Below are 23,645 nucleotides of genomic sequence, written 5' to 3' on the forward strand. Positions count from 1 at the left end.
AGGTGAACCTATCCTTTAGAAGGGCAACAAGCACAATTTACAAATTCTTCATATAAACATCTTAAAAACATGCATAATCTCATAACACTTTCATTAACAAAACTGACAATATTTTAAATAAAGTTGGTATTTCAGCACACAACATTCTCCAACACAATGCCGACTTTGCATTCAGTTATTCTATAGAAGATTACGATTAGCTCTTACTTTCAGGCTTCATTTAGCTTTAATCGTCAGCTTATATAGAACAAAGGGCCACACAGCAAAACTGTATAAATGTCAACCATTGAGGTTTCTGTGCAGGTGCGAGTACTTGCAAAAATTTTTTTATTATGAACAGCTCTTTCCAATAAAAAAATAAATACAATTTTTTTTTAATTTTGTCTAATGGTACTTTACATTTATAAAAAATGTAAACATGATTTACATATGCTGATCTGCAATACATTTTGGTATTTCATAACTATGTGTTATAATTACACAACTGTATTAAAATAGCTGCTCAATTATAAGCATATATATAAGCAAACTACACTCTGAACATTATTTAGTTTATAATCTGCCTTCCCTGGTTTCTCCTTAACCTCCCCCGGTCGCCCCATCAACATCGTAATAGAAAAAAAATGATGTGCTTCTCTATGCAATGTAGAAAGATAATAGCTGGTGGAGGGGGCTGGCAGGGTGCTGTACATACTGTAGCATCTTGAGAAAAAAAAAAACACAGGACCCTCCCTTAGTTTCCTCTCAAGAACCCTTAGCCCTGACACAAGCGGTAGGCTGGCTTTTGGGAGAAGTTATGCAAATATCATAATTCCCTGATGGGTGGATGTCCGTCTGGTCTTAAGAAATGGTCACATGTGATATGAGGCTAAACAATTGAAAGAACTGAAATACAGCAATGGAAAGAAAATGGTGGGCCAAGAACAGCCATGCTGGGAAGGACAGGGCCTGATGATAGCCCAGCCAGGAAATGAGCTAGGCTCTGTCTGACTTAAGCCGACCATAGATGGTTTGAATCTGGCCGGAATTCAAACCATCTTTAGGCAGGCTGATTGTACACAAGTTGATCCATCGATTGACTTTGGTACAAACAGCATTTTGGATTTTCAGAATGCAAATTTTTCCTGGAGGCTATAGCTGCTAGGGGTGTTGAATATAATTGATGCATCGATGCATCGCGATTCGGGGCCCCCCGATTCTGCATCGATGCATGTGACCCCAATAATCGATGTCGGGTGACGTCATCCCGACTTGCCCCGCCCCTCCCGGGAGATCGCTCCGAGCAGGTCTTTTAAAATGTTTTATTTGTAATAAATGCGGTTTGTAATCCATTAAGTGGCAATCGCTGTGTGTGCTTTTTTTAAATTTATGCAGATTCATACCTCGTAGCTCCGTGTGTAGTAACTGTACATGCGATCATGTGATCCATGGTCCGGCCCGCCTCTCTCTTCCTCTGTCCTCTCACATCCCTCGTCTCAAAGTCTCTTCTGATGTCAGCCCCGCCTGCCTCTCTTGTGATCTGTTACTTTAGCTATAGACAATGGGCGGGGCTGAGAACGGACAACAGGAGAGAGAGGCAGGTCCGAGCATGGAGTCACATGAAGGGAAAGTAATATACACACGGAGACATGAGGTATGATTCTGCATATGTTGTAAAAAGCACCTTACAGCCGTGTCTATAACAGCATTTATTATCACAGGTATTTTATCAGCTGTCTGACTCTTACACATGCTCTGCATGTGCTGACATTTCTTTGCTTTGCACATTCCACTGTGTTAACTCCTAGTGTGCTGGAATGTGCAAAGAGTCAGAGAAATTTCAGCAGACAGTGCAGTGCAGTGAAACTCACAGGGCTGTCAATTGTGGAATCTAATCCCTGAGTCCTGCCCCCCCCCCCCCTCCCAGCAGCCATGTGTGTATTCCTGTGCACTTTTTAAAGGGGAGTTTCACCCTATTTACACCCTTTAACTTGCACAGATGACAATGAACCCTCAATAAAAAATATCAGCAAGGACTTGGAAATGTGTCAATTGTAATAGAAAATAAATAACACGGTAGTCCTCGCTGTACTGATATTTTTATTGAGGGTTCATTGTCATCTGTGCATTTTTAAAGGGCGTATTGATGACAATGTCAGCACATAAAAACACACTGAAAATGCACAGGCAAAATCATGTATTTTTCCTCATTGTTCCCTCCAATCATCCTGTGTGCGCAGAACAGCATGTAAGTACAGAGGAGGAGGGGGTGCTGTTATCCGGGGACACAGGGAGGGTACGGGCATGTAGTGGAATCTGATGTGTCACCTGTGATAAGTCATTGTCACTGCAGGGACTGGGCTGTATGGAGGAGAAATATAGACCATCTCCTGTAGCATGTCTGCAGTCTCCGACCATCTCCTGTATCATGTCTGCAGTCTCTGACCATCTCCTGTATCATGTCTGCAGTCTCTGATCATCTCCTATACTATGTCTGCAGTTTCTGATCATCTCCTGTAGCAGGTCTGCAGTCTCTGATCATCTACTGTACTATGTCTGCAGTCTCTGATCATCTCCTGTACCATGTCTGCAGTCTCTGATCATCTCCTGTAGCATGTCTGCAGTCTCTGATCATCTACTGTACTATGTCTGCAGTCTCTGATCATCTCCTGTAGCATGTCTGCACTCTCTGATCATCTCCTGTACTATGTCTGCAGTCTCTGATCATCTCCTGTACCATGTCTGCAGTCTCTGATCATCTCCTGTAGCATGTCTGCACTCTCTGATCATCTCCTGTACTATGTCTGCAGTCTCTGATCATCTCCTGTACTATGTCTGCAGTCTCTGATCATCTCCTGTACTATGTCTGCAGTCTCTGATCATCTCCTGTACTATGTCTGCAGTCTCTGATCATCTACTGTACTATGTCTGCAGTCTCTGATCATCTCCTGTACCATGTCTGCAGTCTCTGATCATCTCCTGTAGCATGTCTGCACTCTCTGATCATCTCCTGTACTATGTCTGCAGTCTCTGATCATCTACTGTACCATGTCTGCAGTCTCTGATCATCTCCTGTACCATGTCTGCAGTCTCTGATCATCTCCTGTAGCATGTCTGCAGTCTCTGATCATCTCCTGTACTATGTCTGCAGTCTCTGATCATCTCCTGTACTATGTCCGCAGTCTCTGATCATCTCCTGTAGCATGTCTGCAGTCTCTGATCATCTCCTTTAGTATTTTGGGGGGAGAGCCATGCGCACTTGCGCTGCAATCGTGATGCATCGCCGAATCGAATCGAATCGTGGACTTGATAATCGTAATCGCATCGAATCGTGAGACCGGTGAAGATGCGCAGCCCTAATAGCTGCTAGCAATCATCACTATGTTCTCCTGGAAGGGACAACTCCCAGTGCCCCCCCCTCCAGGAGAACACAATAGAGCTTTGCAAGAGGGATTACCCCATCAACACAGACTGTGTTGATGGGGAAATTGAAAGATCTTCTTGCCTTCCAAATCTACCTTCTGGTAAATTCATCTATGGCCTGCCTTACTGCAGCTTATAATACACATGTGAGAAACTGCAGTAAGCAATTTCGGCAAAGGAAATGTACAACAGTGAAAAACTGAAGATAAGCGTGGAGGTAAGCTCTTAAAGCGGAGGTTCACCTTAAAAAACATCTATGTACCATTACATGCAGCATACTTGCGTCAGCTACAGTATGCAGGGTTTTTTTCCGCTGTTTAATCGTTCATTTTCTTTTCTTCCTCCAACGGGGAATAGGCGTTTCTATGAAGAGGCGTAGATGATTGACATGCGGCTAAGGCGCGTCACACGTCCCGAAAATAGCCGGACTAGGACTCGGCTCTTCACGGCGCAGGCGCCGTATATAGCCGAGTCCTAGTTCGGCTATTTTCGGAACGCGTGACTACGCCTCTTCATAGGAACGCCTATTCCCCGCGGAAGTCTGAAAAGAAAATGAACGATTAAACAGTAAGTACAGCGGAAAAAAACAAACAGCATACTGTATTTGACGCAAGTATGCTGGATGGGATGGTATATAATTGTTTTAGGGTGAAACTCCGCTTTAATAATAGCCCATAACAACAGTAATATATTTGCATACCAGGGTTGGTAATGTTGCTTCCTGCTTTAGAATAGTGTCAGTGTTCTGTATATAAATAATTTATTTTGCTATAGTTGAGTACACTTGGCCATCAGGGTTAGAGATTACTTTCTGGTTTCTAGCGAATCAAGAAGCCTGCAGGATGTCAGCTGTGTGATCAGCTGTGCAATGCCAAAGGCATGCACAAGAACAGGCTCTTTACAGCAGAGACACAGGTATCGGTAGGCAATTTTCACTGTTTCATGTTTGTCCTGTAAGGTGGACTTTAACAATGAAGAAAGCTAAAAAAAATATATATATATATATATATATTGTTCAATACTTCCTCATGATGTGTGAATAAAGTATTAAAAATCATTTGTAACACATTACACACATTTACAAGAACATCAAGTGACCTGAACTACAAATATGCAAAAGTTTAGAACAGTGCAAATGACAACATACAGTTCATCACTTATAAAAAAGTATATGGGATAGAACTAAACACAGTACACACATGCTAAAACACAACAAGCATTTAAAGGGACACCTGAATCTTTAGCAATGTAATTTCTTGCACTCAGCTCAGTAAATATAAGCTGCCCAGTTGCTATCGGTTATTGCTCTTTACACAAAGTACTTGGCTTTAATAAATACGAGCAACCAAATTCCACCCAAAATGTCAACATCTAAAACATGATGGATTGGAATAAAGGAAATATGTACTCAGTACTCATCATGGAACAAATACACTTACAGGTAAACACATGTTCTTGATTACAAATGACAAAGTCAAGTTCATAAACATTAAACCATTCTAGGCCTGCATTTTGAGTTGATGTTGCCCTAGGCACTAAAAGTAAGTCAGTACACCCGGATTAGCTCATTCTTTTTCAAATACCTTCCCTTAATTATTATAACAAAACAATCTACTTAAGCACTATCTGAAACGAATAATAATAATAAGACCATGTACTTGGCCAGAGTAAATCATAGGGGTATTAAATTCACTAAGCGGTTCTTCAACCACACAAATGTCCAAAGCTGACAATGAGTTTGTTTATAACATGGAATGCAGAACCAAGTGAAACCCAATATCCTTTGTAGATTTGATAAAAAATGTATATATATATATATATATATATATATATATATATATATATATATATATATATACACACACACACACACATTTTTTATCAAATCTACAAAGGATATTGGGTTTCACTTGGTTCTGCATTCCCTGTTGAAAAAACAAACTCATTGACCTATTTTTATATATATATATATATATATATATATATATATATATATATATATATATATATATATATATATATATATATATATATATATATATATATAAATAAAGCCAGACAAATATATATTGCATGTTAATATTTTATTTTCTCCTTTTGGAACAGCAGTTTAACTCTGCTTTGCTCTTACGTGATTATTCATTTTACAGTTTAATTGAAAGAAGCCTGTGTAAAGAGCTCAACAGCTCAAGATGATTAAATAACAGTTAGTCATTATCGCTCACCTCATCCCTTACCAGATAGCTTAGTCCCTAGGTTTTAGTTACAGTTATGCTGTGCTGTCTCTGTAGCTAGCCAATATTGCTCTGATATTCATTGGTCATGTGATAAAATATTTATTTGTAAAATACAGAATATATATATATATATATATATATATATATATATATATATATATATATATATATATATATATATATATATATATATATATATATATATATCATACATCATACATCCAAATTAACAAAAGGAATGGCTTCACCAGAATATTAAAGTTTAGGAATGGCCCAGCCAGAGCCCAGATTTGAATCCAATTGAAAATCTGTGGGGTGATCGCAAAAGAAATGTGCACAAGAGATGCCCTCACAATCTGACAGATTTGGAGTGTTTTTTGCAAAGAAGAGTGGGAAAAGATTGCCAAATCAAGATGTTCCATGCTGACAAACTTATACCCAAAAAGACTGAGTGCTGTAACAAAATCAATAGGTGCTTTAACAAAGTATTTGTTAAAGAGTGTGCACACTTATGGAACCATATTATTTTAGTTTACTTATTTCCCTTCACCTAAAAGATTTCAGTTTGTTGTTCAACTGAGTTGTACAGTTATAGGTCACATTAACCGGTTCCCGAGCAGCTCACGCAGATATACTGCAGCAGAATGGCTCTCCTGGGTGAAATCCCATACATATACGGCTTCGTCCAGGAGAGCCACCAGAGGGCTGTAGGGCGGGGAAACTGGCCACGTGCGATCGCAAGCATGAGCAGCAGAATAAGGGTTTGTATGTGTAAACACACAAATCCCGAGCTATCAGAGGAGCGAAGACAGATTGTGAGTTTCTACAAAGTAGAAACCACAATTTGTCAACTCCTATAGTGAGTCTTCTTCCCCCCCACAGTTAGAACACACAATAAGGAACACAGTTAACCCCTTGATCGCCCCCTAGTGTTAACCCCTTCTCTACCAGTGACATTTACATGGTAATCAGTGCATATTTATAGCACTGATCGCTCTGTATATGTGAATGGTCCCAAAAATGTGTCAAAAGTGTCTGACCTGTCTGCCACAATACCGAAAAAAAAAAAAAAACACGCAGATCACCACCGTTACTAGTAAAAAAATAAATAAAAACAACATTTAAATGCCATAAATCTTTCCCATAGTTTGTAGACGCTATAACCTTTGCGCAAACCAATCAATATACGCTTATTGCGATTTATTTTACTAAAAATATGTAGAAGAATACATATCGGCCTAAACTGAGGAACATTTTTTTTTTTTTTTATTGGGCTATTTACTATAGTAAAAAGTAAAAGATGATAGTAACAATGGGTGATCTATAGAATGCGCCCTAAAAAGTCGCCCACCGTTGCGCCTATGGAGGAGTGGATGATGCCTAGCTGCTGTTTAGAAGATAATAAGTGAACAAAAAGAATGTAAGATGATGAAACTCTCTAAGGAGTGTCAACGAATTAAAACAGCGCTATCAAATAACTGTGCATATTTGACTATATAAAATACATTACTACAACCCATATGTAATGATATACAGTGATAATAAACAAAATATATCCAGTTTAAGAAATAAACACTAAACTGTGACTGTAATAATAAACACCCGTGATTGACTTAAACGTGAAGTGAACGCACTGAAAGTGCAAGAGACAGTCTTTAAAAATAATTTAGAACGTGGCCAAACAAAGCAAAGTTCATGTGTATAAGGATCCTGCGATCTTCAAATTTTTTCAAAAACTTCCACCACACCCGACAGTGCTCAGTGACTCCTCCCCCATCAAATGGACACTCACCGGATAGGTATGCCTCACACTCTCGTGTTTTGGCACAAAAAACCTTATCAGATGTAGTTGTTCCCGTCAATAAAGATGTAATCCAAATATGACATCCAATCAGTTCCACATATATGTCAGAGAGAGACAAAAGAAGTGCAAATAGTGTGATACCATCAAAGGTTTAATAGCACACCAAAATAAAACTTCAAACAGTGCACTCACAAACAAAATCTTGTAAAACAGCAGAATATCACATCAAGAAACTCCTTCAAACGTCAAAATGGTGAGAAGCGGTCACGGCGGACCCCCGATCAGCGAGAAAAAGTGAAACCAATTCTCCTACTCACGGTGCCATGGACTTCTGTCAGAAGCGGCTGCACATCCACTTAAATAAAAAACTTCAAACGCACTCTGCATCCAAAAACGCAGCACTCACTAGTAAAATTAGACTGTATGGCAATACCCCGACATGTTTCGTTATAAAAACTTATTCATGGGACTCTGAATAAGTTTTTATAACGAAACATGTCGGGGTATGTCGGGGTATTGCCATACAGTCTAATTTTACTAGTGAGTGCTGCGTTTTTGGATGCAGAGTGCGTTTGAAGTTTTTTATTTAAGTGGATGTGCAGCCGCTTCTGACAGAAGTCCATGGCACCGTGAGTAGGAGAATTGGTTTCACTTTTTCTCGCTGATCGGGGGTCCGCCGTGACCGCTTCTCACCATTTTGACGTTTGAAGGAGTTTCTTGATGTGATATTCTGCTGTTTTACAAGATTTTGTTTGTGAGTGCACTGTTTGAAGTTTTATTTTGGTGTGCTATTAAACCTTTGATGGTATCACACTATTTGCACTTCTTTTGTCTCTCTCTGACATATATGTGGAACTGATTGGATGTCATATTTGGATTACATCTTTATTGACGGGAACAACTACATCTGATAAGGTTTTTTGTGCCAAAACACGAGAGTGTGAGGCATACCTATCCGGTGAGTGTCCATTTGATGGGGGAGGAGTCACTGAGCACTGTCGGGTGTGGTGGAAGTTTTTGAAAAAATTTGAAGATCGCAGGATCCTTATACACATGAACTTTGCTTTGTTTGGCCACGTTCTAAATTATTTTTAAAGACTGTCTCTTGCACTTTCAGTGCGTTCACTTCACGTTTAAGTCAATCACGGGTGTTTATTATTACAGTCACAGTTTAGTGTTTATTTCTTAAACTGGATATATTTTGTTTATTATCACTGTATATCATTACATATGGGTTGTAGTAATGTATTTTATATAGTCAAATATGCACAGTTATTTGATAGCGCCGTTTTAATTTGTTGACACTCCTTAGAGAGTTTCATCATCTTACATTCTTTTTGTTCAAAAAGTAAAAGATATTGTGTTTTTTTTTTTTCAAAATTGTTATTTTTTGTTTATTACAGATATAAAAAACAAACAGTTCTAAAACTATAAACTAAACAAATGACTCAAACCCTTATAGGTTTTATTTATTTTGTATTTATTATTATAGTTTCTTTTAATATCAAGAAGGTACAAAAGACTGCCAACTTTAAAAAAGAAACTACCCTTTTTTCTATTTATAAACATTTCACCAAGTCCCATTTGTACAGGACAGGGGGAAAGAGTAATGCAATAGAAGCACCAGCTTGGTGTCAAAGTGTGTTTCCAGCCTCCCAGCTTCCCTCTAGTGGATGTGCGTGGCATTGAATAAAGACAAATTCTTTAGAATTTGCCAAAGAAAAAACATTTACATAGTTAGTCAGGTTGAAAAAAGACACACGTCCATCAAGTTCATCCAAAAAATTACAATTATACAATCCCATATACACAAACTTATACCCATAGTTGATCCAGAGGAAGGCAAAAAAACCCAGCAGAGCACGAACCAATTTGCTACAGCAGGGGAAAAAATTCCTTCCTGATACCCCGAGAGGCAATCAGATTTTCCCTTGATCAACTTTGCCTATAAATGTGTTAGTACCCAGTTATATATATATTGTGTACATTTAGGAAATAATCCAGGCTTTTTTTAAAGCAATCGACTGAGCTTGCTGGAACCACCTCTGGAGGGAATCTATTCCACATTTTCACAGCTCTTACTGTGAAGAAACCTTTCCGTTTTTGGAGATAATTTTTTTTCCCATCTAGACGTAAAGAGTGCCCCCTAGTCCTCTGTGATGACCTTGCAGTAATTAACTCAACGCCAAGTTCACGATATGGACCACTTATGTATTTGTACATGTTGATCATATCCCCCTTAAACTCCTTCTCAAGAGTGAATAAATTCAGTTCCTTTAATCTTTCCTCATAGCTGAGCTCCTCCATGCCTCTAATCAGTTTGGTTGCCCTTCTCTGCACTTTCTCCAGCTCCCCAATATCCTTTTTGAGAACTGGTGCCCAAAACTGAACTGCATATTCCAGATGAGGTCTTACTAATGATTTGTACAGGGGCAAAATAATATCTCTCTCTCTCTCTGGAGTCCATACCTCTCCTAATACATGAAAGGACTTTGCTTGCTTTGGAAATCGCATGTTGGTAAGAATTATCGTTTTTGTAGACAGACTGGTTAGAACATCTGTCACATGTATTGGGTATGCAAAACATAGTCACACTGCAGAAGGGTGCAGAAAACCAAAGGTACACTGTCAAGAGAAGTATTATGTATAGGGTAGAAGCAATCTGGATGAATTCCCAAGCTCAAAACAAGTATGGTAGTTTTATGAGTTTAATGGGAGGAGACACAGATCTGAGAGCTCTCAACAGCAGTGCTAGAACTTCACTTGGAGTTGCAACTCCTTCCACCTGAACAATTCTCTGGACACTATAAACATGAAAAAACTGTTGTCAAAATCAAAGTTCCTTCTCACTCTGCTGAAATAGAATGTTCTACAAATAATCCTAAACTTAATGGCAAGCATACATATACAATTCTGGAACACTATCTAGTCATAATAATGGACTATATAAATCACAAAATGCTGCTCGGTTTATTTTACTTGGGGGCCATTATTTACACATTATAGAGTATACTGAAAGACCAGCAACTAATTATGCACTCCAACGTTCCTAAGGCCTTTAGAATGATAAAGGATTATACTATTTAAAGTGGTTATTAAGCACTAAAAATGAGCAAAGCATATTCTTCTAGAGTGTGTACTTGCCTTGATCCAAAGCACCTGGTGTGATTTCTGTCTGATCCCTCAATCCTCTGCTATCTGCACTTCTGACAGTCTATGCTGACACTAGGGAATCCTGAGAGACAGCCCCACTCCCCCTTCGACACACAGCAGGTGGCTGACAGTCTTAGCTGTTCATGATTCCCTATGAGACGTGTCTATTCCTTCCACTCAGGTCTCAGGTTGCACTCTAAATGCACAAAATATAACTGGATACTAATACTTATAGGTAAAGTTAATCCAGGCAATATCCAAATTGCCTCTTAGGAGATCAGGATGGAATTTTTGTTTTCACGGTTGGAGCAAAATTGGATCATGCTAAATTGGGGTTTTTCATCTTCCTCTGGATCAATTGTGGGTATAGGATTGTGTATATAGAGGTTTTCTATTTGTATGCATTTTCTCTGAGAGTTGAACTGAATGAACTTGTTTAAACCCCAGACTAATTGTATAGCTCAGCTCAATGCTGTGCAGCGTGTGACATTTCAACCCCTTGCCTTCTGGAGCTCCAAAATTCTGGGTAAATTGTGTCTTTTAGGAGGCTGTAGAGAAAGAAACTTGCAGATAACCAGGTACAACTTACAGTATGTAGGAGGATTTGTTTCATATCTGTGTACCACCCGAGGCGTAAACCGTTGAGGTCTGTTTATAAAGGGTGGAACTTCAATTCTGTGCTGATGACACAATAAGACAATTCCACCTCACAAATCTTTATCCTCTTGACTGCCTTAAATTGAATTTCTGGTAACCGTGGAATGCCCTGCCATGGCAGTGGATGAACACAACATGGAAGTGGGTGTTATTTGTATAACAATTTCACAGGGGTCACAACGTAGACAGCACATCTTCCTGTCTGCATATATTTAAATAATCTATACATATTTTTCTAGTTTCTTAAGTGTTACAGGCATTTTACTAGAAAAAAATATATATATATTATGTTTATGAGAAAATATCAGGCACTGAATTCAGCAAAGCGGATAAAAAAAAAAAAAATTGAATTTAACAAATCAATTTTTCGATATACTATATCAGGAGAGCTGTAAAAAAATGAACTTATATCAACTTCTAGTTTCCCAGCCAGTGATATATTTGTCTGGAACAGTTGAACAAACATTACTAACTTACATTAAATAGATAAGGCCTTTCATCAACATCACTGAGAGAGCTGACTGTACACTTATTATGAGCACTGAAGCTTTTAATGTCTCCAAATGTGCAATAACAAAAACTCCACTGTTAAAAGCTAAACAAAGTTTTATAAGACATAGCGCTCCACAGTTATGTTATAGTGTAAGTGTTTGGTAATTTTCTATTAAAACCCACTGCCCACCAAATGATGATTTGTAATGTGAACAGAGCCAGAAGTGTTGTATATTGTATTTCACAGACCTAGCAAGAACTATGTCTAGTTGTGATGCCTAAGGCACAGGAAGAAAAGGACATTTGCAAGGTCAACAGTTTTTACTGGGATTTCATTCTGCAGAATATTGATGTAAAATCTTAAGGGGTTATATACCCAGCTGTCAAAATATGTGTTGGCTTAATTTAACTTTTCCTTGCTTTTTCAGATTCTGAGAACAATGCTAATGCACATTACAAATGATTATGCTGTTGCTACTAATTACATATATGTATGTATTTATTATATACACACACACACAGTATCTCACAAAAGTGAGTGCACCTCTCACATTATCTTAAATGTTTTATTATATCTTTTCATGTGGAAATAAGTATCTATAAAATCGATGAACTGAAGTTCAAAAGATAAACAGCGCTAATAGAGTTGGTGAATATCCAGCTCAGAGAACAAGAAATATCCCAGTGAGCTCAGTTGGTGTGTAGGGAGTTCAAACCTAGAGTGCACGTGCACCTAACATCTCTAGAGTGAGATAACCCTATATGTGGAAAATGCCACCCTCTCAAAGGGTGAAAGCTTACCACAGTGAAGAAAAGAATATAATTGCACTGCAAAAAAACTCACACCATCTGGTTCTCCAGGTATTGCTAGGGCAGAACACTTCTTAGCCAGTTGACATGCAAGATAAAACAATACAGACAAATGATAGTGCAGTGTGTCTATGAATAACTCAGACTGGCATAAGTAAGTAGGTGACCAATGGTGAATGCCCGTACAATATATAACTGTTTAAATGAACATAGGTAAAGAAATGGTTTCACCGCTTTTCCAATCCTCCAGGGGCTGCGCACGTGCAGTGTAATGTCAGCTGTAGCGAGATCCGTATGGTGGTTACAGCGACGCAACACCCGGATACAGACTTGCGTTCCACTGCGCTCCACCAACCACCATACGGATCTCGCTACAGCTGACATTACACAGCACGCGCGCGGCCCCTGGAGGATTGGAAAAGCGGTGAAACCATTTCTTTACCTATGTTCATTTAAACAGTTATATATTGTACGGGCATTCACCATTGGTCACCTACTTACTTATGCCAGTCTGAGTTATTCATAGACACACTGCACTATCATGTGTCTGTATTGTTTTATCTTACATGTCAACTGGCTAAGAAGTGTTCTGCCCTAGCAATACCTGGAGAACCAGATGGTGTGAGTTTTTTTGCAGTGCAATTATATTCTTTTCTTCATTGTGGTAAGCTTTCACCCTTTGAGAGGGTGGCATTTTCCACATATAGGGTTATCTCACTCTAGAGATGTTAGGTGCACGTGCACTCTAGGTTTGAACTCCCTACACACCAACTGAGCTCACTGGGATATTTCTTGTTCTCTGAGCTGGATATTCACCAACTCTATTAGCGCTGTTTATCTTTTGAACTTCAGTTCATTGATTTTATAGATACTTATTTCCATATCTTTAAATGGGTTCTCCCGTTTAATTTAAATAGCAGCTTTATTTCACCTATACACCATCTTTCACTATTGGTGTGTGGTTTCTATGCTTGGTAGCTTTTATGCACTTTCAACCAGTCACTTTAAAAGGTACTTTTAACGCCCCCTAGCGCCGGCTGTGCATTATTAGGCCTTTATATTGCACTCTCCTCTTTTATATCTTTTCATGTGACAACACTTAAAAAAAAATTACACTTTGCTACAATGTACAATGCTGTCCCATCAAAATAACTCAACACACATTTATTAATGTCTAAACCGCTGGGAATCTTGGCAATCTTCTTATAGCATAGGCCATCTTTATGTAGAGCAACAGTCATTTTTTTCAGATCCTCAGAGAGTTCTTTGCCATGAGGTGCCATGTTGAACTTCCAGTGACCAGTATGAGAGAGTGAGAGCGATAACACCAAATTTAACACACCTCATCCCCTTCACACCTGAGACCTTGTAACACTAATGAGTCACATGACACCAGGGAGGCTATATGGCTAATTGGGCTTAATTTGGACATTTCTACTTAGGGGTGTCCTCGCTTTTTTGTTGAGTAGTTTTGAGGGAACAGCAAATTTACACTGTTATACAAGCTGTACACTCACTACTTTACATTGTAGCAAAGTGTAATTTCTTTAGTGTTGTCACATGAAAAGATATAATAAAATATTTTCAAAAATGTGAGGGGTGTGTGTATGTATATATATATATATATATATATATGTATATATATATATATATATATATATGTATGTGTGTGTGTGTGTGTGTGTGTGTAAATAAATGAGAAAGCTGGCATACGGCCAAGCTAGGTGTAACATGACTTTGTGGTGTCAGCACTAATCTCATTTTACTGTAGTAGATAATAATGTGAAAATACCAAAAATGATGCAACATCACTCATAAATGTATTTTTTTTTAGAGGTTTGCAACTGTAACTAACACTATAATATGCAGTAATTAGACATACCTACAGCTAAATTGCTAGCTAGATACTCAGGAGTATATGGATATCAGTTTTCAAGATTTAAGCATATTATATGCAAATCACATGACACCTAAGGCTGTGAAAGTAACCACATTGCTAAACAATGTTTTCATTGCTGAACTATGGTTATGGCAAGTTTAGACACATTACCAGTTTGGCAAAACTGCTACATTTACATAATAGTGTACTATTATCATTATTATTAGGCCTTATGCACAAAAGCTTATGAAAATTAGCAGCATTTTTTCCACCAGAACTTGGCAGAAAAAATATTACTCTAATGTTACAATCCTTATAACATTTACGCATGTTTATGCAGGTATGGCGTTTGAGCATAAATGTATCCTACTGGCCCAAATATTAATTTATTCTGGGCAGTGAAATACATTTTTTTCTGGTCAAAAGCTCCCCTCAGAATATGCCTTTTGTGTTTTTTTTTTTCCTGCCTGTAAACGCTCCTCTTCAATGGCCACATAGGCTAACACAAAGGTGCCTTTGCAGGTATAAAATAAGTGTATAAGTGGAGTTCTTAAAGCTCCCCGTGTGCAAGAGGCGGTAATTCTATTTTTGGCAATTTTTTACACCATAAACCACCTTCAAAAGCACTCTTAAAGTAAAGCATATCTGGTTCCTCATTCACTTGTGCTCTTGGCACAGACAGAGTTAAACTCCGTTAGCTTCCTCATAATTTTTCTTTGCAAAGCATATTCAAAATGCTTAAATCTTCTGATCTCCAAATCCTATGGATAAATATCAGTCGTTTAATAATACAAGCACTGTCTGTTCCATTCTGCTGCAGCTAAGGTTAATCTGTCAACACTTTATATACATAAAATGAACTGGCGCAATACTTATACAACCCGTTTTTTCAAAAACAAAGGCCTACTACATTTTCTAGTGATGAGTGGAAATCAAGCAGGTTTACATTCTGACTGACATCCTGCTTGTCCCTTTGTGTGATAACAAGTAACATCACCTCTCAGTGCAAATGTTTACTGAAGGTACTAACTAAAAGGAAACTTAGAACCAGAATAACATGCACTCCTATAATATGGACTGCCATACAGTACAACCAGATCCATACCACTGTATAACCAATCCATTCATTACATAACTGCCAACTCTGCCATTTTTGATGCCTTTGATATGGCCACTGTATAAATTAAGAAATGCAACTAAAAGAAAAATTCCTTTTTATTTTTTTATTATTATTATTTTTTTAAGGGTGATACTGAACAAAACGTAAAAGATGGATTACATAAAAAGGCGAGAGTACACTAAATAGAACATGAAAAACATTTGTAATGTGAGGCCTTGTGCAGAGACATTGTTTTTTCTGCACATGTTCTGCAAGGGCTCAACTAAAACAATTGTTCTCCGGATACGCCGTCGTAACTCTGAGTTGTGGGGTCGTATCTATGCGACTGATTCAAAGAATCAGTTACGCATAGATTTCCCTAAGATCCGACCGGCGTAAGTGTCTTACACCGTCGTATCTTAGGCTGCATATTTACGCTGGCCGCTAGGTGGCGCTTCCGTATATTTCCGCGAGGAATATGCAAATTAGGTAGTTACGCCAATTCAGAAACGTACGTCCGCCTGGCGCAATTTTTTACGTCGTTTACGTTAGGCTTTTTCCGGCGTAAAGTTACCCCTGGGTCTATGAGGCGTACGCAATGTTAAGTATGGACGTCGTTCCCGCGTCAAATTTTGAAAATTTTACGTTGTTTGCGCAAGTCGTTCGCGAATAGGGCTGTACGTAAGTTACGTTCACGTCGAAAGCATTGACGATTTGCGGCAGAATTTTGAGCATGCGCACTGGGATTCTTTCACGAACGGCGCATGCGCCGCTCGTAAAAAACGTCAAATGCGTGGGGTCACACTAAATTTAAATAAAACATGCCCACATCATCCCCATTTGAATTACGCGGGCTTACGCCGGACCACATACGTTACGCCGCTGTAACTTAGGGTGCAAGTTCTTTCTGAATACGGAACTTGCGCCCTATCTGAGATACGTTACGCCCGCAGAAAGATACGCTGATCTTTCTAAATCTGGGCCTCAGTGCCTTTTTCACACCACAGCACTGATATCACACACGTTTTTCTTTCTGTGCCAGAATCTGCAAAGTGTATGCAGTTTTCTGCGTGGAAAAAACACCAACATGACCTCAACATTGTTGTATAAACAAGGCACATAATAGAAATGCATGAAAACTGATGTCAACCTGCATACAAACTCACTGAAACCTGCATGAAAATGTATGCAAACTCATGTCTCTGCAAGGCAAATCTGTACAGTTTTTATGCATGTATGGTGTGAACGAGGTCTAAAAAACTGAAGGAAAGGTCCAGCTGAATGTGGCTCCAGCTTGAAGCATACTAATTAAGGAGGTTTCTTATTTTGTCATAGAAGTGGGTTAAAATACAAGCAGTATAATGTTTATTTTCTAGCAGAATTCTGTCAGTTGAGAGCTCAATGAGTTCTTTATTCTTACATGGACTCAATAGGCTTCCAGCCATGCAGAGGAAACATCACTTTGCCTATTTACTCAAATTTTAAATTTACATATTTGTTTACAGGTGTTGCGATTTAGCCATCAGATTTTCACAGTAATCCTTCTAGTATTCTAATGTTAACCAACGAACAGTAATTAAATAAATTGTATTAATTACAAAAATATTTTCTTTGCAAAATGATCAGATCTACCAGCTCTCTGATTGAAATATTCTAAAACACAAGAGCTGAAAAAAGCTACATGAAGACAATTATTATGAGTGGGTGTTGAGAAACAAAATGAGAAGCAAATGTGGTTTTTGAAACAGTCATTTTGTGAAAGGAATTATTCATGCCTAAAGTATGCAGAAACAGTCATTCTAAGTAATGTACCAGTAAATAAAAGGGAAGACATTTCTATTTGCATTTCAAAGCTTCAGACAGAAATTGCACAATACTGTAAACAATATTTTTGCTATTAACAGCAATATCACTGTGCAGACCACTGAAATGTGATTTCCTTACCCGTAAATACTTCATAAATATGTTTCCTACATGATTATCACAACGTAACCAGAGAGGACTGCAGTTGCAACATGCAGAAATGAGTTTGGAAATGAATAAAGATTACTTCCTCCTGTGAAGTTAACGAAAAATGCTGTATTGCTTCTGGCAGCTTATGGATCATACAAGAACATGATACTTAACAGTGGATGTGGGGGAGAAAATGCACATTCAATTTGTTTCCTTGGGCTTGCTAATTTGGTTAATGGTAGTAGCCCTTAATAATAAAGTCATTATTTACCATGGACAAAAAAAAATATTATATTTATATATAAAAATAAAACATGGTAAATATTTTTTTTTCCCCAATGCAGACAAATTTCTTGGAATAGAATCAGCTTCATGAAAGTAGCCTAAGCGGGGCTTAAGGGATAAGTTCACCTTTGGCGTCCTTTCACATGGGCTGTACGATCAGGTCTGCCGGTCAGTTTTTCACGTGGATCTTATAGGACACTGCATTGTTCTCTATGGAGCGTAGGGTGTCAGCGCACACATCTACCCGCCGCCATCCGATCCTGGACACCAAAAACAGACGGATGTGGTCTTATTTTTCATCCATCTGGCAGATCGGATGGAAACAGATAGGCAGTCTGTTTCCATTCGATTTCCCCATAGAGGAGAGTGGGACTGTGTCCGTTCTGCACAGCAGAGGGGACATAGACTGGTCATCCACCTGCTCAGGGGAGAGATTCCCCTTCTGTAGCAAAAAGAAATTATAAATGCACCACAAGAGCGGGATTGAATATAAGGATATATTAACACCACATTCTAGCAGCGCCACTACCCTGCACATTTACTCTACCTATTTCTAACAGGTTCCTCCTTGAGAGACCACACAGGGGGCAGCAGCTCATCTACCCAGTCCTAGCGCGGAAGTTTTAACCCCCTTTTTTACTGCAATAGAGATACCCCTATCCATGTGGTTTATTAATCTGTAAATTTTTCTCTTATTCAGCTGAACAAAATAATTAAAAAAGTGTATGGCTAGCTAAAGTTATTGCATCAATGTGAGGTAGAGCTAAAAAAGGGCCTTTATTGCACCTTAGAAATGAGGCTGAGCTGAGGGGGGAAAAAAAAAAAATCACACACCTTGGTTTAAAGATGTATATGAGTAGGACATTGTGAACTGAGCTTGGAAACTTGGTGTTCTGAGGTCATGTGTTTTAGATGGACAGGCCAAGCCACCTTCTTAAGGATTAAAGAGGAATTCCAATCAAAATCAGTTATTTTTTACTGTAGTCTGTGTTACTGCTTGGGAGATTTCTGTCCTGGTGACAAATAAATAAAAATATTTCCATACGAAGATGTGGACAGCAACAAAAACCTGTCTGTCACCAATAAAAAACACTTTCATTGCTGTGTGCACACTAGAAAGATCATCTTCACTTATTGTTGTGAATATATAGTAAAAAGTTAGGGGAGATCTAAAAAAGTGACACGTACATTAAGCATCTGACAGTGTAATCATTTCCTAAAATTAAAAATGGCAATAAAAAATAAAACAGTATACATTTTGTAAACATCTCCATAGGAAAGTGGAGCAGGAAGCACTCAACAGGACTTTTAGAATCCAAAAATTAATACAAACCATAGGAATAACCTGTTTAAATTGAAGGTATACATCTTTATATTAAACAGGAGTTATAAATGAAAGGCCCACCCTTTGAATTATTCTAAATTCATTAGCATATCGATTTGTTAAAACAAGAGCCAGTGAATGTAACAATTTTAAACTAGAAGGTTAACATATTCAACTTTTCTTCATCTCAGCTACTTTTATATCTAGTTTGTCTAGGCAATTTCCAAGTTTTACATGTAAAGGAAAATTTACAACCCCCTAAAAATTCTACAACTTCAAGTTGTCTGCTTAAAATGACCAGGAATTCCTTTAATTGTAAGAATCTACACCCAGAACTGGATTTATACTTCCTGTCCCCCAGGCCAAATATCTTGCATCTCCTTCTACCTCAATTGACTTGCAATATGAATATCACACCAATACGAATAAACATGTTAACCATAAAAGATACACCAAGACTAGTGGTGGAGGTTAAAAGGCATAGTTTGCCAACTTTGTGTCAGTACACCTAGCACCAACAGCTAGAAAAAGATTTGATTACAGATGTATGGACTAAGTTTGGGTGAACTGAAAGTACACAGTACACTATTCCACCAACAAAAATAAAAATAAATGTAGGGAGAGCAAAAAACATGACCATGCAACGTTACAACCTGTAATGTAAACAGAAAAGTGTCAATGACAGCAACAGGATAAATGGGTGGCTTTAAACCACCACTGGTAGCCTTGCTCCCCTGGGACACAGGCTATGCAAAAACAGTCCTTACTGCACCCACTTCAAAAGGCAACCATGCCCGGCTTAACCTCTGAAAATCAACTGATTGCAGACATGTACACACACACACACATTATATATATATATATATATATATATATATATATATATATATATACACACACACACACACATACACACACACACTGTATTTGTTCAGAACTAGTCAAGTGAAATATCATATATGGACGATGGGCAAGACATTGACGAGGGGCATCCAAACTAAGTATTTTTTTTTTTTGCAGGAATCTTCCTTCAAGTTCGGGGGTGCGCGCTATACGCCGGGGCGCAGTATAGCCCGATTAATATGGTATACAGTACAGACCAAAAGTTTGGACACACCTTCTCATTCAAAGAGTTTTCTTTATTTTCATGACTATGAAAATTGTAGATTCACACTGAAGGCATCAAAACTATGAATTAACACATGTGGAATTATAAATAACAAAAAAGTGTGAAACAACTGAAAATATATTTCATATTCTAGGTTCTTCAAAGTAGCCACCTTTTGCAGCAGACACATCTCTAGAACTGGTAAGAGGAGACTGTGTGAATCATACCTTCATGGTAGAATATCTGCTAGGAAACCACTGCTAAAGAAAGGCAACAAGCAGAAGAGACTTGTTTGGGCTAAAGAACACAAGAAATGGACATTAGACCAGTGGAAATCTGTGCTTTGGTCTGATGAGTCCAAACTTGAGATCTTTGGTTCCAACCCCCGTATCTTTGTGCGATGCAGAAAAGGTGAACGGATGGACTCTACATGCCTGGTTCCCACCGTGAAGCATGGAGGAGGAGGTGTGATGGTGTGGGGGTGCTTTGCTGGTGACACTGTTGGGGATTTATTCAAAATTGAAGGCATACTGAACCAGCATGGCTACCACAGCATCTTGCAGCGGCATGCTATTCCATCCGGTTTGCGTTTAGTTGGACCATCATTTATTTTTCAACAGGACAATGACCCCAAACACACCTCCAGGCTGTGTAAGGGCTATTTGACCAAGAAGGAGAGTGATGGAGTGCTGCGCCAGGTGACTACCTCTTGAAGCTCATCAAGAGAATGCCAAGAGTGTGCAAAGCAGTAATCAAAGCAAAAGGTGGCTACTTTGAAGAACCTAGAATATGAAATATATTTTCAGTTGTTTCACACTTTTTTGTTATGTATAATTCCACATGTGTTAAATCATAGTTTTGATGCCTTCCGTGTGAATCTACAATTTTCATAGTCATGAAAATAAAGAAAACTCTTTGAATGAGAAGGTGTGTCCAAACTTTTGGTCTGAACTGGGATATATATATATTAGGGCTGCGGAAATGAACGATTAATTGGTCGATTAATCGTTAATTTCTTTGATCGATTAAAAAAAATTTGATCGAGGAAGATCCGTGGAGTGAGCCCCGCGGTCTCGCCCATAGGAAAGGCCGCGGCTTCGGCCTAGCTCCGGAGCCGCGGCCATCTTGGTCCACCTGGCGGCAGCTGAGTAGCGGCGCGCTGACGTCATCATCACCCGCCTGCCTGCTTGTATCATCTTCCCTTGCGCACTGCACGTGTCCATCAGCTACTCTGCGGACGGGTCTGCCTGCCTGATGTATAGTCAGGTAAGAGTGGACAACCATCCTGTGTGTGGTAACATTATGGGGGCAGATGTATATATTCCTGGAGTATAGGGGCAGATGCTTCATTTATACTGATGAGCCGGTGTATGTGTATTTCTGCAGTATGGGGACAGATGTGGATATTAAAGCATTGGGGCAGATGTGTATATTACAGCATGGGGCAGATGCTGTAATATACACATCTGCCCCCCATGCTGTAATATACATATCTTCCCCCATGCTTTAATATACACATCTGCCCCCATACTGCAAGAATATACACATCTGCCCCCATGCTTTAATATACACATCTGCCCCCCATGCTGTAATATACACATCTGCCCCCATGCTTTAATATACACATCTGCCCCCATACTGCAAGAATATACACATCTGCCCCCATGCTGTAATGTACACATGGGGGCAGATGTGTATATTCTTGCAGTATGGGGGCAGATGTGTATATTAAAGCATGGGGGCAGATGGGTATATTACAGCATGGGGGGCAGATGTGTATATTACAGTATGGGGGGCAGATGTGTATATTCTTGCAGTATGGGGGGGGGAGATGTGGATATTACGGTATGGGGGGGGGGGGGGTGTGGATATTACGGTATGGGGGGGGGGGGAAGATGTGGATATTACGGTATGGGGGGGGAAGATGTGGATATTACGGTATGGGGGGGGGAAGATGTGGATATTACGGTATGGGGGGGCAAGTCATGGAAACCAACTAGTGTCGAGTGATTGTATATAGTGTATACCACATTTACCACTGACTAATGCAGAGTTGCAATGCAAGGAGATCAGCTAAAAGTAGTTGTATCTGTATGTGGGTTAATTAATCGAAATTAGTCGATTAATCGATAAAAAAAAAAAAAGATTAATTGAACACAAAAATTTTAATCAGTAACAGCCCTAATATATATATATATATATATATATATATATATATATATATATATATATATATATATAACCCCATCACATTTTAATCACAGGTAATGTAACTGTAAAACAGAACTCTATAAATAGATTTAATAATATCATTTGGCATTCATACATGAGTACTTCACCAATTATTTGGAGAATTAGCATGCTAGATATAATCATGTTTCAACTATGCAAGGGCATGTTGTACCAGCTCACAGTCAGGGGAATCAATATTTTTAAATCATATTCTAAAATTGAACATTCAGCATTACAACGTGGATTACACATATAAAATCACACATTCTCTATTAGAGATCAGAAAATATGGTTGGAAAGTGAATTCTTACAAAAATCTAGTAAATAAATTTCACTTTAAACCAGGTACAGCTCAAGATAAGTAAACGTTCTTCTGTATCATTTCTATAGACTCATTTCTAATTTATGCTATAAAAATGTATACTATGACTAAATACAGCAAAAATGTATGTGTATTATTTATTTATATGCTATTAATATTAATACAGAACAGAAGGCAGATATAAAAACCATGATTTGATGCAGTTGTATATTCTTTTAAAAATAATTAAATGCAGTTTTACATACAACATCCTACACCACACCACCCTCAGGCCATAGATGATAGGATTTTCTTTCCAGCAACCATGGGCATCAGGAAGGAAATTTGATTGATTCCCCCATCAACACAGATAGTGTTGATGGGGGAATCTCTCCCACTGAGCTATTGTGTTCTCCCGGCGTGGGATGGGTGGGTTGCAGGGAGCACTCCCTGCCAGGAGAGCACAGTAATACTGCTAGTGGTTAAAGCCGCTGGCAAGCACATCCTAAAAATCCTACATGCTGGTTGTACCCAACTTGATCAATGGATCGCCTTAGGTACTTTTAGTTTGCCCATTCATGATTTAAATAGTCTATGGCTGGATTTAGAGAGGAGAAAGGTATGTACCAGTAAGTCAATCACAGTCTGCTGTCTGCACACATACTAACAGGAGGAGAGAACAGAGGTGAAGACTTATTGTGTTGCTGTTTCTTCACTGTGTAATTATCTGACTATAGGCGGGTGTATGACACGATTGTATTCCTTAACTATAACAGACAAAGTTGTGTCACCTTCTTAAGTGAGCAGGCTGGCAGTAGCAAATGAAGGGAAAAATCTTTTTTACTTGCATGTCATTGAGTATTTAATTGCAAAGTGAAATGTTCCTATATTTTTAATCACAAAAGTGAA

General features: G+C 38.6%; 1 protein-coding gene across 1 annotated transcript in view; it reads right to left on the minus strand.

Annotated features, from left to right (window-relative positions):
* Window positions 1-23,645, minus strand: part of ARID5B (AT-rich interaction domain 5B) — a 368,024-nt gene that overhangs the window by 187,782 nt on the left and 156,597 nt on the right. The window lies entirely within an intron of this gene.

This window comes from Rana temporaria, chromosome 8, assembly GCF_905171775.1.
Source record: "Rana temporaria chromosome 8, aRanTem1.1, whole genome shotgun sequence".
NCBI lineage: Eukaryota > Metazoa > Chordata > Amphibia > Anura > Ranidae > Rana > Rana temporaria.